Here is a 17,998-nt window from a genome sequence, read left to right on the forward strand (position 1 = left end):
AGGTGTAAGCGGGGCTATACTATAACACTGAAACAAAAGCACCTGTGCTTTATAATAGTTTATATACTATGACAATATTCTAAAATAATGAATAGCCTTTTCCTACAAAAAAAAAATCTTCAAGCAGACATTTTCTATGAACAAGCGATAGTAGTTTGCAGCAGCCTAGTTTAGAGACGCCTCACTCAGACTATTTTTCATTGCGGATGGATACACCCGGTATTGTGTGAGTGCCGTGACTTGTCCAGTTAATGACGCAAGCCCGGCTGGCGACAGCGAGTCTAGAAGTTTGACATTTTCACAGTTTACAACAACTGTTGTGGAACGTAACAATACTTCCAATATTAAGCGCATCCATTTCGAGGGATTCTCTCAAATCATATTTCTCGGACTCGGACGGATCGTCCAGACCAGAGCAGACTGTAAAAAGGAGATCAGGAGACCTGTCAGCATGTCGTGATTCAAGGTATACCCTAACTGAGGAGCGCGCAACATGCATTGAAAGTGTGTGTCATCCCTGTATGAAACAGTTCACAAATATTTCTCATCTCTCTTCATCCCCTTTGCATAGAAACTTGGCTATTTAAGATATAAAATTAAGTGCATAAATACACTGACTAATACACTGACTAGGCTAAACCAATGAGGGGGGAGAGGAAAGAGAGAGGGAGAGAGAGAGAGAGAGAGAGATAAGAGCGTCTGCTAAATGACTAAAATGTAAATGTAGAGGGACAGAGAGAGGGAGAAGAAAGAGAGAGGGGCAGAGAGAGGGAGAAAGGGAATAGAGGGGGGAGAGGGACAGAGAGAGGGAGAGAGATAGGGGGCAGAGAGAGGAAAGAGAGAGGGGGAGAGGAAAGAGAGCGCGACAGAGAGCGGGAGAGGGGGGAAAGAGAGAGGGAGAGAGAAAGGGGTAGAGGAAAGAGAGAGGGGGCAGAGAGAGGGGGAAGAGGCAAAGAGAGAGGGGCTGAGAGAGGGACAGCTAGAGGGAGAGAGAGGGACAGCTAGAGGGAGAGAGAGGGACAGAGAGAGGGAGAGAGGGAATAGAGAGGATGAGAGAGAGAGGGGGAAGAGAGAGGGAGAGAGGGGGAGAGGAAAGAGAGAGGGGCAGAGAGAGGGAGAGAGAGGAACAGAGAGAGGGAGAGAGAGAGAGAGAGAGGGAGATGAAAGAGAGAGGGGGACAGGAAAGAGAGAGGGGAAGAGAGGGAGAGAGAGGGACAGAGAAAGGGAGAGAGAGGGACAGAGAGAAGGAGAGAGAGAGGGGGAGAGGAAGGGAGAGGGGGCAGAGAGTGGGAGAGAGGAAAGAGAGAGGATGAGAGAGAGAGGGAGAGAGAGGAACAGAGAGAGGGAGAGAGGGGGAGAGGAAAGAGAGAGGAGCAGAGAGAGGGAGAGAGAGGAACAGAGAGAGGGAGAGAGAGAGAGAGAGAGGGAGATGAAAGAGAGAGGGGGACAGGAAAGAGAGAGGGGGAAAGGAAAGAGAGCGCAGCAGAGAGCGGGGGAGGGGGGGAAGAGAGAGGAAGAGAGAGAGGGGGTAGAGGAAAGAGAGAGGGGGCAGAGAGAGGGGGAAGAGGCAAAGAGAGAGGGGCTGAGAGAGGGACAGAGAGAGGGAGAGAGAGGGACAGAGAGAGGGAGAGAGAGGTCAGAGAGAGGGAGAGAGGGAGAGAGAGGGACAGAGAGAGGGAGAGAGAGCGACAGAGAGAGGTAGAGAGAGAGGGGGGAGAGGAAAGAGAGGGGGACAGGAAAGAGAGAGGGGGAGAGGAAAGAGAGTGCGGGAGAGAGAGGGGGGAGAGAAAAGAGAGAGGGAGAGAGAGAGGGGGTAGAGGAAAGAGAGAAGGGGCAGAGAGAGGGGGAAGAGGAAAGCGAGAGGGAAAGAGAGAGGGGCTGAGAGAGGGACAGAGATAGGGAGAGAGAAGGACAGAAAGAGGGAGAGAGAGAGGGGGGAGAGGAAAGAGAGAGGGGGCAGAGAGAGGGAGAGAGGGAATAGAGAGGGGGAGAGGAAAGAGAGAGGGGGAGAGGAAAGAGAGAGGGGGCAGAGAGAGGGCGAGAGAGAGGGGGAGAGGAAAGAGAGAGGGGGCAAAGAGTGGGAGAGAGGAAAGAGAGAGGATGAGAGAGAGAGGGGGCAGAGAGAGGGAGAGAGAGAGGGGGAGAGGAGAGAGAGAGGGGGAGAGAGGAACAGAGAGAGGGAGAGAGAGGGGGGATAGGAAAGAGAGAGGGGGAGAGGAAAGAGAGAAAGGGCAGAGAGAGGGGGAAGATGAAAGAGAGAGGGGAAGAGAGAGGGGCTGAGAGAGAGACAGAGAGAGGGACAGAGAGGGAGAGAAAGAGGGAGAGAGAAGGACAGAAAGAGGGAGAGAGAGAGGGGGGAGAGGTAAGAGAGAGGGGGAGAGGAAAGAGAGAGGGGGGAGAGGAAAGAGAGAGGGGGAGAGGAAAGAGAGAGGGGGAAGAGAGAGGGACAGAGAGGGGGAGAGAGAGGGACAGAGAGAGGGAGAGAGAGGGGGAGAGAGGGGGAGAGGAAAGAGAGAGGGGAGAGGAAAGAGAGAGGGGGGAGAGGAAAGAGAGAGGGGGAAGAGAGAGGGACAGAGAGGGGGAGAGAGAGGGAGAGAGAGGGACAGAGAGAGGGAGACAGAGAGAAGGAAAACAACACAATTAGACCCAACCAAATCATGAGAAAACAAATAGAGAATTACTTGACACATTGGAAAGAATTAACAAAAAAACAGAGCAAACTAGAATGCTATTTGGCTCTAAACAGAGAGTACACAGTGGCAGAATACCTGACCACTGTGACTGACCCAAACTTAAGGAAAGCTTTGACTATGTACAGACTCAGTGAGCATAGCCTTGCTATTGAGAAAGGCCCCGTAGGCAGACCTGGCTCTCAAGAGAAGACAGGCTATGTGCACACTGCCCACAAAACGAGGTGGAAACTGAGCTGCACTTCCTAACCTCCTGCCAAATGTGTGACCATATTAGAGACACATATATCCCTCAGATTACAGAGATCCACAAAGAATTTGAAAACAAACCCCATTTTGATAAACTCCCTTATCTACTGGGTGAAAAAACCACAGTGTGCCATCACAGCTGCAAGATTTGTGACCTGTTGCCACAAGAAAAGGGCAACCAGTGAAGAACAAACACCATTGTAAATACAACCCATATTTATGTTTATTTATCTTCCCATTTGTACTTTAACTATTTGCACATTGTTACAACACTGTATATAGACATAATATGACATTTGAAATGTCTTTATTCTTTTGGAACTTCTGAGTGTAATGTTTACTGTTAATACACTGCTAAAAAAAATGAAAGGAACACTAAAATAACACATCCTAGATCTGAATGAATGAAATAATCTTATTAAATACTTTTTTCTTTACATAGTTGAATGTGCTGACAACAAAATCACACAAAAATTATCAATGGAAATCAAATGTATCAACCCATGGAGGTCTGGATTTGGACTCACCCTCAAAATTAAAGTGGAAAACCACACTACAGGCTGATCCAACTTTGATGTAATGTCCTTAAAACAAGTCAAAATGAGGCTCAGTAGTGTGTGTGGCCTCCACGTGCCTGTATGACCTCCCTACAACGCCTGGGCATGCTCCTGATGAGGTGGCGGATGGTCTCCTGAGGGATCTCCTCCCAGACCTGGACCAAAGCATCCGCCAACTCCTGGACAGTCTGTGGTGCAACGTGGCGTTGGTGGATGGAGCGAGACATGATGTCCCAGATGTGCTCAATTGGATTCAGGTCTGGGGAACGGGCGGGCCAGTCCATAGCATCAATGCCTTCCTCTTGCAGGAACTGCTGACACACTCCAGCCACATGAGGTCTAGCATTGTCTTTCATTAGGAGGAACCCAGGGCCAACCGCACCAGCATATGGTCTCACAAGGGGTCTGAGGATCTCATCTCGGTACCTAATGGCAGTCAGGCTACCTCTGGCGAGCACATGGAGGGCTGTGCGGCCCCCCAAAGAAATGCCACCCCACACCATGACTGACCCACCGCCAAACCGGTCATGCTGGAGGATGTTGCAGGCTGCAGAACGTTCTCCACGGCGTCTCCAGACTCTGTCACGTCTGTCACGTGCTCAGTGTGAACCTGCTTTCATCTGTGAAGAGCACAGAGCGCCAGTGGCGAATTTGCCAATCTTGGTGTTCTCTGGCAAATGCCAAACGTCCTGCACGGTGTTGGGCTGTAAGCACAACCCCCACCTGTGGACGTCGGGCCCTCATACCACCCTCATGGAGTCTGTTTCTGACCGTTTGAGCAGACACATGCACATTTGTGGCCTGCTGGAGGTCGTTTTGCAGGGCTCTGGCAGTGCTCCTCCTGCTCCTCCTTGCACAAAGGCGGAGGTAGCAGTCCTGCTGCTGGGTTGTTGCCCTCCTACGGCCTCCTCCACGTCTCCTGATGTACTGGCCTGTCTCCTGGTAGCGCCTCCATGCTCTGGACACTACGCTGACTGACACAGCAAACCTTCTTGCCACAGCTCGCATTGATGTGCCATCCTGGATGAGCTGCACTACCTGAGCCACTTGTGTGGGTTGTAGACTCCGTCTCATGCTACCACTAGAGTGAAAGCACCGCCAGCATTCAAAAGTGACCAAAACATCAGCCAGGAAGCATAGGAACTGAGAAGTGGTCTGTGGTCACCAACTGCAAAATCAGTCCTTTATTGGGGGTGTCTTGCTAATTGCCTATAATTTCCACCTGTTGTCTATTCCATTTGCACAACAGCATGTGACATTTATTGTCAATCAGTGTTGCTTCCTAAGTGGACAGTTTGATTTCACAGAAGTGTGATTGACTTGGAGTTACATTGTGTTGTTTAAGTGTTCCCTTTATTTTTTTGAGCAGTGTATTTATTGTTTATTTCACTTGTGTTTATTATCTACTTCACTTGCTATGGCAATGTTAACATACGTTTCCCATTCCAATAAAGCCCTTAAATTGAAATTGAATTGAATTGAGAGGGACATAGAGAGGGGGGAGAGGAAAGAGAGAGCAGGCAGAGAGAAGGGGGAGAGAGAGGGGGAGAGGAAAGAGAGAGCGGGCAGAGAGAGGGGGGCGAGAGAGGGGGAGAGGAAAGAGAGAGCGGGCAGAGAGAGGGGGGAGAGAGAGGGCGAGAGGCAGACAGGATGCACTCCCCTGGACTCGCGGAGGCGGAGACATCCGCATTATTATTGGGCCCTGCACCAAACCTCAGCCTCGCAGTAGAACACATTTAATGACAGAGAGACATCATTTAGTCAGACCGCAAGAACACTCTGCGTGCATGCATCCCAAATGGCACCCTATTCCCTGTATAGTGCACTACTTTAGACCAGAGAATGGCACCCTATTCCCTATATAGTGCACTACTTTAGACCAGAGAATGGCACCCTATTCCCTGTATAGTGCACTACTTTAGACCAGAGAATGGCACCCTATTCCCTGTATAGTGCACTACTTTAGACCAGAGAATGGCACCCTATTCCCTATATAGTGCACTACTTTAGACCAGAGAATGGCACCCTATTCCCTGTATAGTGCACTACTTTAGACCAGAGAATGGCACCCTATTCCCTGTATAGTGCACTACTTTAGACCAGAGAATGGCACCCTATTCCCTGTATAGTGCACTACTTTAGACCAGAGAATGGCACCCTATTCCCTGTATAGTGCACTACTTTAGACCAGAGAATGGCACCCTATTCCCTGTATAGTGCACTACTTTAGACCAGAGAATGGCACCCTATTCCCTGTATAGTGCACTACTTTAGACCAGAGAATGGCACCCTATTCCCTGTATAGTGCACTACTTTAGACCAGAGAATGGCACCCTATTCCCTGTATAGTGCACTACTTTAGACCAGAGAATGGCACCCTATTCCCTGTATAGTGCACTACTTTAGACCAGAGAATGGCACCCTATTCCCTGTATAGTGCACTACTTTAGACCAGGGCCCATAGGGTGTGAATTAGGATGTATTCTCTGTGGAGATGTTTCAAGACAAGCCACCTCACAGGAACTATACATACTCAATATCACTTGGCTATGAGAAACAGAGTTAATATCGCTTGGCTATGGGAAACAGAGTTAATATGGGTTGGCTATGGGAAACAGAGTTAATATTGGTTGGCTATGGGAAACAGAGTTAATATTGGTTGGCTATGGGAAACAGAGTTAATATTGGTTGGCTATGGGAAACAGAGTTAATATTGGTTGGCTATGGGAAACAGAGTTAATATTGGTTGGCTATGGGAAACAGAGTTAATATTGGTTGGCTATGGGAACCAGACTTAATATGGGTTGGCTATGGGAACCAGAGTTAATATGGGTTGGCTATGGGAACCAGACTTAATTTGGGTTCGCTATGGGAACCGGAGTTAATGTGGGTTGCTACGGGAACCAGACTTAATATGGGTTGGCTATGGGAACCAGAGTTAATATTGGTTGGCTATGGGAAACAGAGTTAATATTGGTTGGCTATGGGAAACAGAGTTAATATTGGTTGGCTATGGGAAACAGAGTTAATATTGGTTGGCTATGGGAACCAGACTTAATATGGGTTGGCTATGGGAACCAGAGTTAATATGGGTTGGCTATGGGAACCAGACTTAATTTGGGTTCGCTATGGGAACCGGAGTTAATGTGGGTTGCTACGGGAACCAGACTTAATATGGGTTGGCTATGGGAAACAGAGTTAATATTGGTTGGCTATGGGAAACAGAGTTAATATTGGTTGGCTATGGGAAACAGAGTTAATATTGGTTGGCTATGGGAAACAGAGTTAATATTGGTTGGCTATGGGAAACAGAGTTAATATTGGTTGGCTATGGGAACCAGACTTAATATGGGTTGGCTATGGGAACCAGAGTTAATATGGGTTGGCTATGGGAACCAGACTTAATTTGGGTTCGCTATGGGAACCGGAGTTAATGTGGGTTGCTACGGGAACCAGACTTAATATGGGTTGGCTATGGGAACCAGAGTTAATATGGGTTGGCTATGGGAACCAGACTTAATATGGGTTGGCTATGGGAACCAGAGTTAATGTGGGTTGCTACGGGAACCAGAGTTAATATGGGTTGCTATGGGAACCAGAGTTAATATGGGTTGCTATCGGAACCGGAGTTAATGTGGGTTGGCTATGGGAAACAGAGTTAATTTGGGTTCGCTATGGGAACCGGAGTTAATGTGGGTTGCTACGGGAACCAGAGTTAATATGGGTTGGCTATGGGAACCAGAGTTAATACAGCTGAATGAAATAAACAAATCCCACATTGACTACATCGAGCCAAATGTCTGTAATAATGTTGAAACATCCCTGAGAGAATTGGCTGTTTGTCCCAAATAGTACCCTATTCCCTTTAGAGTGCACTACTTTGACCAAGGCCCATAGTTCAATAGTCAAAAGTAGTGCACTATATAGGGAATAGGGTGCCAACATTCAACACATTCTGGGAGAAGTCTGACAGACATTGGAGAAAGTTGGTTCAATTAAACTGAACTCAAGGTGGGGCGGTAATTTGTGGCTCAGTTGGTAGAGCATGGCGCTTGCAACACCAGGGTTGAGGGTTTGATTCCCACGGGTGACCAGTATGAAAATGTATGCACTCACTACTGTAAGTCGTTCTGGATAAGAGCGTCTGCTTAGTGACTAAAATGTTAAGACAGTCAAGTCTGTTCAAGAGCGCTCCGGGGTGAAGTTTCCCCTGGGTACAGGTCTAGGACCAGCTTCCCCTCCCCCAATGCTAATCGTTAACAATTAGTGAAGAAAATGCAAAAACTGAGCTAAGATCACCCTCTAGGGGCAACTTCCCCTTGCACGGTTCTAGAGCCGTCTTCCACCCAATATGGGCTGGCTCCTTTATAGTGCAGTACTTTGGACCAGGGCCCACTGCAGTGCATTCTATAGGAAATAGAGTTCTGTTTGGGACTCAGCCTGGGCATGGTGGAGAGCAAACTCATCAGATCATTATAATAACATGTTATAGTATATTAATAATCAGATGTGCATGCTGAAAGCACAACTTTAGAAACTGTTCATTCATTCATTCTTCTTCATCATCTTCTTCATCTTCATCATCTTCATCATCTTCATCTTCTTCATCGTCTTCATCGTCTTCATCTTCTTCATCTTCTTCTTCTTCATCTTCATCTTCTTCTTCTTCCGCTGCCACCTGTTGGGTCAAAACCTTAAAAGCTACCAACACCAAAACAACTTTAAACCGTGCAGGCTGACCGTCAAGCAGTGTGCGTTTGATATTACTAATTAAACCGTGCAGGCTGACCGTCAAGCAGTGTGCGTTTGATATTACTAATTAAACCGTGCAGGCTGACCGTCAAGCAGTGTGCTTTTGATATTACTAATTAAACCGTGCAGGCTGACCGTCAAGCAGTGTGCGTTTGATATTACTAATTAAACCGTGCAGGCTGACCGTCAAGCAGTGTGCGTTTGATATTACTAATTAAACCGTGCAGGCTGACCGTCAAGCAGTGTGCGTTTGATATTACTAATTAAACCGTGCAGGCTGACCGTCAAGCAGTGTGCGTTTGATATTACTAATTAAACCGTGCAGGCTGACCGTCAAGCAGTGTGCGTTTGATATTACTAATTAAACCGTGCAGGCTGACCGTCAAGCAGTGTGCTTTTGATATTACTAATACTAATACACTACAGCCATGTCTGCATAAAGGCATTTTCAATGGCCATAGACCTGAATGGGAACATTTCTGTTTGCAACTAGTCTTCCACCGTTTAAGCTAAAAACTCCATTCAAACTTTAAAAATGTGCAGACCGGTCTGGAATAGTGTTCTTGTATACAGCTTTTTGATACCAGTGATACTTTTTGAACTATAACCGTTTTAAATGTGCATAAAAGTACCATAGGCTTGAATGGAAGTATTTGGATACACCACTACTCTCGACCCGTTAAAGCTACTCACTACAAAATGAGGGTTTTCTCAAGGGTTCTTTGGGAAGGGTGATAGTTTTATGTGGAACCATACTGACCCAAATAACCCCTTGAGCCCTTCAATGGTTCTTTGCAGTTCAAAAAAGGGTTATTTTCTCTTTTAGTGAGAATTAAAATGTAAGGCGGAGGCTCATTAAAATATTTTGAGGCGTGGTTTGTTCACAGCTGTTTTTTGTGCAACTGTGAGTGAGAGCGTCATTCCGTTTGACCTAATCTGTTGTGGTATGCTATTACATATTATATTATACTGTATATGACTATGACCACCGATGATGTCTTGTGAAAGACTCATGTAAAGGCCTTGCGTCAATTGAAAACGGTTGACTAAATCAGTCGGTGATTCTCAATTCTCTCCTCAGGGACCCCCAGTCGTTCCCGAGCTAGCACAACTGATTACATTTATTAATACAATAAAACCTATGGAATTTTAACAATATAAACCAGAAGGAAAAAAGCTGTAAGGTTGAGAAGGGTGTCTGCAATTTGGGGGCGTTACTGCATCTGCAGGATTCTTCTATTGGTCCATATTCAAGCTAGGACAGGCGGGAGGCGTGTCCAGTACAGTAGGTAACGTTGGATGCCAAACGGCGATAAACCCCACAGAAGAAGAGGCGATGGCGACAACGGTAGCACTGACGTCTGTAGCCATGAAGTGCTTTGAAACAGCTGGTCATGGCTCACATCAACACCACTATCCCAGAAACCCTAGACCCACTCCAATTTGCATACCGCCCCAACAGATCCACAGATGATGCAATCTCTACTGCACTCCACACTGCCTTTTCCCACCTGGACAAGAGGAACACCTACGTGAGAATGCTATTCATTGACTGCAGCTCAGCATTCAACACCATAGTGCCCTCAAAGCTCATCACTAAGCTAAGGATCCTGGGACTAAACACCTCCCTCTGCAACTGGATCCTGGACTTCCTGACGGGCTGCGGCCAGGTGGTAAGGGTAGGTAACAACACATCTGCCACACTGATCCTCAACACGGGGGCCCCTCAGGGGTGCGTGCTCAGTCCCCTCCTGTACTCCCTGTTCACCCATGACTGCATGGCCAGGCACGACTCCAACACCATCATTAAGTTTGCCGACGACACAACAGTGGTAGGCCTGATCACCGACAATGATGAGACAGCCTATAGGGAGGAGGACAGAGACCTGGCCGTGTGGTGCCAGGATAACAACCTCTCCCTCAACGTGACCAAGACAAAGGAGATGATTGTGGACTACAGGAAAAAAAAGAGGACTGAGCACGCCCCCATTCTCATCGATGGGGCTGTAGTGGAACAGGTTGAGAGCTTCAAGTTCCTTGGTGTCCACATCACCAACAAACTATCATGGTCCAAACACACCAAGACAGTCGTGAAGAGGGCAAGACAAAGCCTATTCCCCCTCAGGAGACTGAAAAGATTTGCCATGGGTCCTCAGATCCTCAAAAAGTTATACAGCTGCACCATCGAGAGCATCCTGACTGGTTGCATCACCACCTGGTATGGCAACTGCTCGGCCTCCGACCGCAAGGCACTACAGAGGGTAGTGCGTACGGCCCAGTACATCACTGGGGCCAAGCTTCCTGCCATCCAGGACCTCTAAACCAGGCGGTGTCAGAGGAAGGCCCTCAAAATTGTCAAAGACTCCAGCCACCCTAGTCATAGACTGTTCTCTATGCTACCGCACGGCAAGCGGTACCGGAGCACCAAGTCTAGGTCCAAAAGACTTCTCAACAGCTTCTACCCCCAAGCCATAAGACTCCTGAACAGCTAATCATGGCTACCCGGACTATTTGCACTGCCCCCCCACCCCATCCTTTTACGCTGCTGCTACTCTGTTAATTATTTATGCATAGTCACTTTAACTCTACCTACATTTTACCTCAACTAGCCGGTGCCCCCGCACATTGACTCTGCACCGGTACCCCCCTGTATATATAGCCTCCCTACTGTTATTTTATTTTACTTCTGCTCTTTTTTTCTCAACACTTTTTTGTTGTTGTTTTATTTTACTTTTTTATTAAAAAATAAATGCACTGTTGGTTAAGGGCTGTAAGTAAGCATTTCACTGTAATGTCTACACCTGTTGTATTCGGCGCATGTGGCCAATAAAATTTGATTTGATTTTATTTTATTTTATTTTAGACAGTGTCCTTCAACCCCGACTGTCGGGCACTGTTTTCCTGCAGTTCTGTTAACAATGGCAAGGGCAGGTGTTCGGCAGGCTAGAGTGAAGGTCACTGTGTGCTAGCTAGATAGTCCTATGGCGGACTCCGGGGGTGACACCTAAGCCACTTGAGCCACGGCCTGTTCACCCAGAAGGTGAGATCAGGACAGGTACATCAAAGCTGGGGCTGAGAGACTGAAAAACAGCTTCTATCTCAAGGCCATCAGACTTAAATAGCCATCACACAATATCCCATAATGACACAGCAAAAACAGGTATTATGAAATTTTTGCTAATTTATAAAAAATTAAAAACTAAAATATCACATTTACATAAGTATTCAGACCCTTTACTCAGTACTTTGTTGAAGCACCTTTGGCAGTGATTACAGGCTTGAGTCTTCTTGGGTATGACGCTACAAGTTTTGCACACCTGTATTTGGGGAGTTTCTCCCATTCTTCTCTGCAGATCCTCTCAACCTCTGCACAGCTATTTTCAGGTCTCTCTAGAGATGTTCGGCCTCTGGCTGGGCCACTCAAGGACATTCACAGACTTGTCCCGAAACCACTCCTGTGTTGTCTTGGCTGTGTGCTTAGTGTCGTTGTCCTTTTGGCCCCAGTCTGAGGTCCTGACCGCTCTGGAGCAGGTTTTCATCAAGGATCTCTCTGTACTTTGCTCCGTTCATCTTTCCCTCGATCCTGACTAGTCTCCCTGTCCCTGCTGCTGAAAAACATCCCCACAGCATGATGCTGCCACCACCATGTTTCACCGTAGGGATGGTGCCAGGATTCCTCCAGACGTGACGCTTGGCATTCAGGCCAAAGAGATCAATCTTAGTGTCATCAGACCAGAAAATATTTTTCTCAGGTCTGAGAGTCCTTTAGGTGCCTTTTGGCAAACTCCAAGCGTGCCGTCATGTACCTTTTACTGAGGAGTGGCTTCCGTCTGGCCACTCTACCGTAAAGGCCTTATTGGTGGAGTGCTGCAGAGATGGGAGAACCTTCCAGAACGACAACCATCTCCACAGAGGAACTATGGAGCTCTGTCAGAGTGACCATCAGGTTCTTGGTCACCTCCCTGACCAAGGCCCTTCACCCCTGATTGTTCAATTTGGCCGGGCGGCCAGCTCTAGGAAGAGTCTTGGTGGTTCCAAACTTCTTCCATTTAAGAATGATGGAGGCCACTGTGTTGTTGGGGACCTTCAATGCTGCATAAATGTTTTGGTACCCTTCTCCAGATCTGTGCCTTCGACATAATCCTGTCTCTGAGCTCTACGGACAATTCCTTCGACCTCATAGCTTGGTTTTTGCTCTGACATGCACTGTCAACTGTGGGACCTTATATAGACAAGTGTGTGCCTTTCCAAATCATGTCCAATCAAATGAATTTACCACAGGTGGACTTCAATGGATGATCAATGGAAACAGGATGCACCTGAGCAACATTTCCAGTCTCATAGCAAAGGGTCTTATGTAAATAAGGTATTTCAGTTTTTTATTTTTAATAAATTTGCTAAATTAGTTTTCGCTTTGTCATTATGGGGTATTGTGTATAGATTAATGAGGACATTATTTATATATATTTTTTTATCGATTTTAGAATAAGGTTGTAGTGTAACAATGTGGAAAACGTCAAGGGGTCTGAATACTTTCCGAAGTCCCTGTATAAAGCCTGTTCTGTCCCCATTCATTTCAATGGCAGAATGCAGTGGCAGAATGCAGTGGCAGAATGCAGTGGCAGAAGGCTTCAACATTCTACATGTTTTATTTTACTTTATTTATTTCATTCATGCTCGCAGTCGATAAGATTGAATTATGCAGAATGCAGAGTTATATTTAGACAATCCATAAAAAACACAAGATACTATATTAAAAAGGTCCTAGCTAACAATAACTTACAGTTCAAAAGTCACATTTTGTTAATAAAAAGTCTGATGGCAGTGGCTATGGACAATTTTTTTTGTCCATTTGTCCCTGCATTGATGCTGGCCAGTTGGTTCTGATGGCAGAGGACTCCTCTTCTGTGTGGTAGTGCATCATGTAGAGGGTCCAGTACTGTCTCCTCTGCTCTGTGGTAGTACATCATGTAGAGGGTCCAGTACTGTCTCCTCTTCTCTGTGGTAGTACATCATGTAGAGGGTCCAGTACTGTCTCCTCTTCTCTGTGGTAGTACATCATGTAGAGGGGGGTCTGTTATGTGAATTATTTAACAAACTATTTTAGTGTCTCTGTGCGTCTCCCAAAAGGTTGTAAGTCTTTTGGGATTTAAGTAACGGCCAGAGTCCCGGTCTGCATAGTCAGAGATATTTATTCATTGAGAATTCTGCCATCACAATTTCAGAGTCCATCTTTTATACTCATACGTCATACAAAAATAAATCCCTTCCCTCTGTAGGCGGGCTGTAGTTTTCCACTCTAAAACTGCTCTACTGACCTTCAGTTCACACACACACACATATACACACATGCATACACACACACACACACACACACACATATCCTACTCCCTGCTTTACTCAGTTATTGCCGTTCTCACAATATTCTGCACCATGTTTTCATAACAGTTTCTCCCCTCCCTAAATTGGGAGGCCTCTTTATCTTAGTTTCTCAGTTGTCTTTGTTGTCTGGCCTGACTCTTACTCACATTGCTAAATAGTGGCTCAATGCCATAGCCTTTACTGGTCCTACACTCACACATTATACACAGTTTCAGGGTGTAATAATTAGTCATTAATAATTAATCTATCAGGGTCCAGTACTGTCTCCTCTTCTCTGTGGTAGTACATCATGTAGAGGGTCCGGTACTGTCTCCTCTTCTCTGTGGTAGTACATCATGTAGAGGGTCCAGTACTGTCTCCTCTTCTCTGTGGTAGTACATCATGTAGAGGGTCCAGTACTGTCTCCTCTTCTCTGTGGTAGTACATCATGTAGAGGGTCCAGTACTGTCTCCTCTTCTCTGTGGTAGTACATCATGTAGAGGGTCCAGTACTGTCTCCTCTTCTCTGTGGTAGTACATCATGTAGAGGGTCCAGTACTGTCTCCTCTTCTCTGTGGTAGTACATCATGTAGAGGGTCCAGTACTGTCTCCTCTTCTCTGTGGTAGTACATCATGTAGAGGGTCCAGTACTGTCTCCTCTTCTCTGTGGTAGTACATCATGTAGAGGGTCCAGTACTGTCTCCTCTTCTCTGTGGTAGTACATCATGTAGAGGGTCCAGTACTGTCTCCTCTTCTCTGTGGTAGTACATCATGTAGAGGGTCCAGTACTGTCTCCTCTTCTCTGTGGTAGTACATCATGTAGAGGGTCCAGTACTGTCTCCTCTTCTCTGTGGTAGTACATAATGTAGAGGGTCCAGTACTGTCTCCTCTTCTCTGTGGTAGTACATCATGTAGAGGGTCCAGTACTGTCTCCTCTTCTCTGTGGTAGTACATCATGTAGAGGGTCCAGTACTGTCTCCTCTTCTCTGTGGTAGTACATCATGTAGAGGGTCCAGTACTGTCTCATCTTCTCTGTGGTAGTACATCATGTAGAGGGTCCAGTACTGTCTCCTCTTCTCTGTGGTAGTACATCATGTAGAGGGTCCAGTACTGTCTCCTCTTCTCTGTGGTAGTACATAATGTAGAGGGTCCAGTACTGTCTCCTCTTCTCTGTGGTAGTACATCATGTAGAGGGTCCAGTACTGTCTCCTCTTCTCTGTGGTAGTACATCATGTAGAGGGTCCAGTACTGTCTCCTCTTCTCTGTGGTAGTACATCATGTAGAGGGTCCAGTACTGTCTCCTCTTCTCTGTGGTAGTACATCATGTAGAGGGTCCAGTACTGTCTCCTCTTCTCTGTGGTAGTACATCATGTAGAGGGTCCAGTACTGTCTCCTCTTCTCTGTGGTAGTAGATGCCTTTTCTTGATGGCCGCTTTTAGTTGTTCCGTCAGCCATGACTTGTCCCAGGCTGTTTTTTCTTCTTCTTTTGTATGGGCAAGGGTCAAGGGTCATCTGTATGTTGGTGTTGAAGATCTCCAACCTTTCATCCATGTTCTCTGCATCGTAGACAGCTGACCAGCCTGTGATGGCCGTCCACCAGGCTACGGCCTCCTTTCTCTCTTGTCACCCTGCTCTGTATTCCATTTCCTTCCTCTTGCTAGGTTCACTGGTGGTCACCTGATCCCAGCATGGCCAATACAGTAGGGGAGCTGTAGTAGGTGTTGAGGTCTGTTCTGATCAGATCCATGTAGTAGGTGTTGAGGTCTGTTCTGATCAGATCCATGTAGTAGGTGTTGAGGTCTGTTCTGATCAGATCCATGTAGTAGGTGTTGAGGTCTGTTCTGATCAGATCCATGTAGTAGGTGTTGAGGTCTGTTCTGATCAGATCCATGTAGTAGGTGTTGAGGTCTGTTCTGATCAGATCCACGTAGTAGGTGTTGAGGTCTGTTCTGATCAGATCCATGTAGTAGGTGTTGAGGTCTGTTCTGATCAGATCCACGTAGTAGGTGTTGAGGTCTGTTCTGATCAGATCCACGTAGTAGGTGTTGAGGTCTGTTCTGATCAGATCCACGTAGTAGGTGTTGAGATCTGTTCTGATCAGATCCATCAAATCAAATCAAATCAAATTTGTCACATGCGCCGAATACAACAGGTGTAGACCTTACAGTGAAATGCTTACTGACAAGCCCCTTAACCAACAGTGCAGTTTTAAGAAAGAATACCTAACAAATAATTAAAGAGCAGCAGTAAAATAAAATAACAGTAGGGAGGCTATACAGGGGGTACCGGTACAGAGGCAATGTGCGGGGGCACCGGTTAGTCGAGGTAATTGAGGTAATTCAGATCCATCATGTAGTCTCCATGTAGTAGGTGTTGAGATCTGTTCTGATCAGATCCATCATGGAGTCTCCATGTAGTAGGTGTTGAGATCTGTTCTGATCAGATCCATCATGGAGTCTCCATGTAGTAGGTGTTGAGATCTGTTCTGATCAGATCCATCATGGAGTCTCCACGGGTCTTGTTTTTGACAACCTGTTTTAGAACGGGTGGGAGTTAATGATGGCCTTGGTAGGTAGATGATTAAAATCCCCACATAAGACAATACCTGCTTCAGGTGATTTCAACTTCACAGAGTCGATGGTGAGATAGTCAATAGCTTCCTGCTGTAGTTTCTTCTCATTAGCCCACGGACTGACATATTCTGCCACAGAACCGACCACACAGACAATATCGACAGTGCCTTCAGAAAGTATTCATACCCCTTGACTTCTTCCACATTTTGTTGTTACAGCCTGAATTCAACATTGATTCACCCATCTACCCACAATACCCCATAATGACAAAGTGAAAACATGTTTTTAGAAATGTTTGCACATTTATTGAGAATGAACTACAGAAATATCTAATTTACTTAAAGTATTCACACCCTTGAGTCAATACTTTGTAGAAGCACCTTTGGCAGCGATTACAGCTGTGAGTCTTTCTGGGTAAGTCTCTTTTTAAAATTCTTCAAACTCTATCAAATTTGTTGTGGATCATTGCTACACAACCATTTTCAGGTCTTGATTTTCAAGTAGATTTAAGTCAAAACTCTAACTCGGCCACTCAGGAAGATTCACTGTCTTGGTAAAACTCCAGTGTAAATTTGGCCTTGTGTTTTAGGTTATTGTCCTGTTGAATGGTCAATTAATCTCCCAGTGTCTGGTGGAAAGCAGACTGAACCAGGTTTTCCTCTAAGATTTTCCATGTGCTTAGCTCCATTCCGTTTCTTTTTTATCCTGAAAAGCTCCCCAGACCTGAATGATTACAAGCATACCCATAACATGATGCGGCCACCACTATGATTGGAAATACAGTGATGTGTTGTATTGGATTTGCCCCAAATATAACACTTTGTATTCAGGACAAAAAGTTAATTGCTTTGCCACATTTTTTGCAGTATTACTTTAGTGCCTTGTTGCAAACAGGATGCATGTTTTGAAATATTTGTATTCTCTACAGGCTTCCTTCTTTTCTCTCTGTTATTTAGGTTAGTATTGTGGAGTAACTACAATGTTGTTGATCCATCCTCAGTTTTCTCCTATCACAACCATTAAATCCCTGAGTGGTTTTCCTCCTCTCCAGCAACTGAGTTAGGAAGGACGCCTGTATATTTGAAGTAACTGGGTGTATTGATACACCATCCAAAGTGTAATTAATAACTTCACCACGCTCAAAGGGATATTCAATGTCTGCTTTTTTATTTGTACCAAACTACCAATAGGTGCCATTCTTTGCGAGGCATTGGAAAACCTCCCTGGGTCTTTGTGGTTGAATCCGTTTTTTTTAATTCATTGCTCGACTGAGGGACCTTACAGATAATTGTATGTGTTGGGTAGAGATGAGGTAGTCGTTCAAAAATCATGTTAAACACTATTATTGCACACAGAGTCCATGCAACTTATGTGACTTGTTAAGCAATTATTATTATTTGTTTTACCCCTGAACGTATTCAGGCTTTCCATAACAAAGGTTTTGAATACTTATTTTCATTTTTAATTAATTTGTCAAATAGAAAAATACATAATTCCAATTTAATTCATTTTAAATTCAGTTTGTAACACAACAAAATGTGGAAAAAGTCAAGCGGTGTTAATACTTTCTGAAGGCACCGTATGTACAGAAGGGTAAGTCATTCCACATCATGTCAACCCCTTTAACACAGAGTGAGTCCATATCATTTGTGATTTGTTAAGCCACATTTTACTTCTGAACTAATTTATGCTTGCCTAAACAAAGGAGGTAAATACTTATGCAACGACTATATTGTAGTTATTACATTTTTATTGATTTGTAAAAATGTGTATACTTTGAAAATATGGACTATTTTGGCAAAAAAATATAAACTATT

This window comes from Coregonus lavaretus (assembly GCF_964263955.1).
Source record: "Coregonus lavaretus genome assembly, contig: HAP1_SCAFFOLD_513, whole genome shotgun sequence".
Lineage (NCBI taxonomy): Eukaryota > Metazoa > Chordata > Actinopteri > Salmoniformes > Salmonidae > Coregonus > Coregonus lavaretus.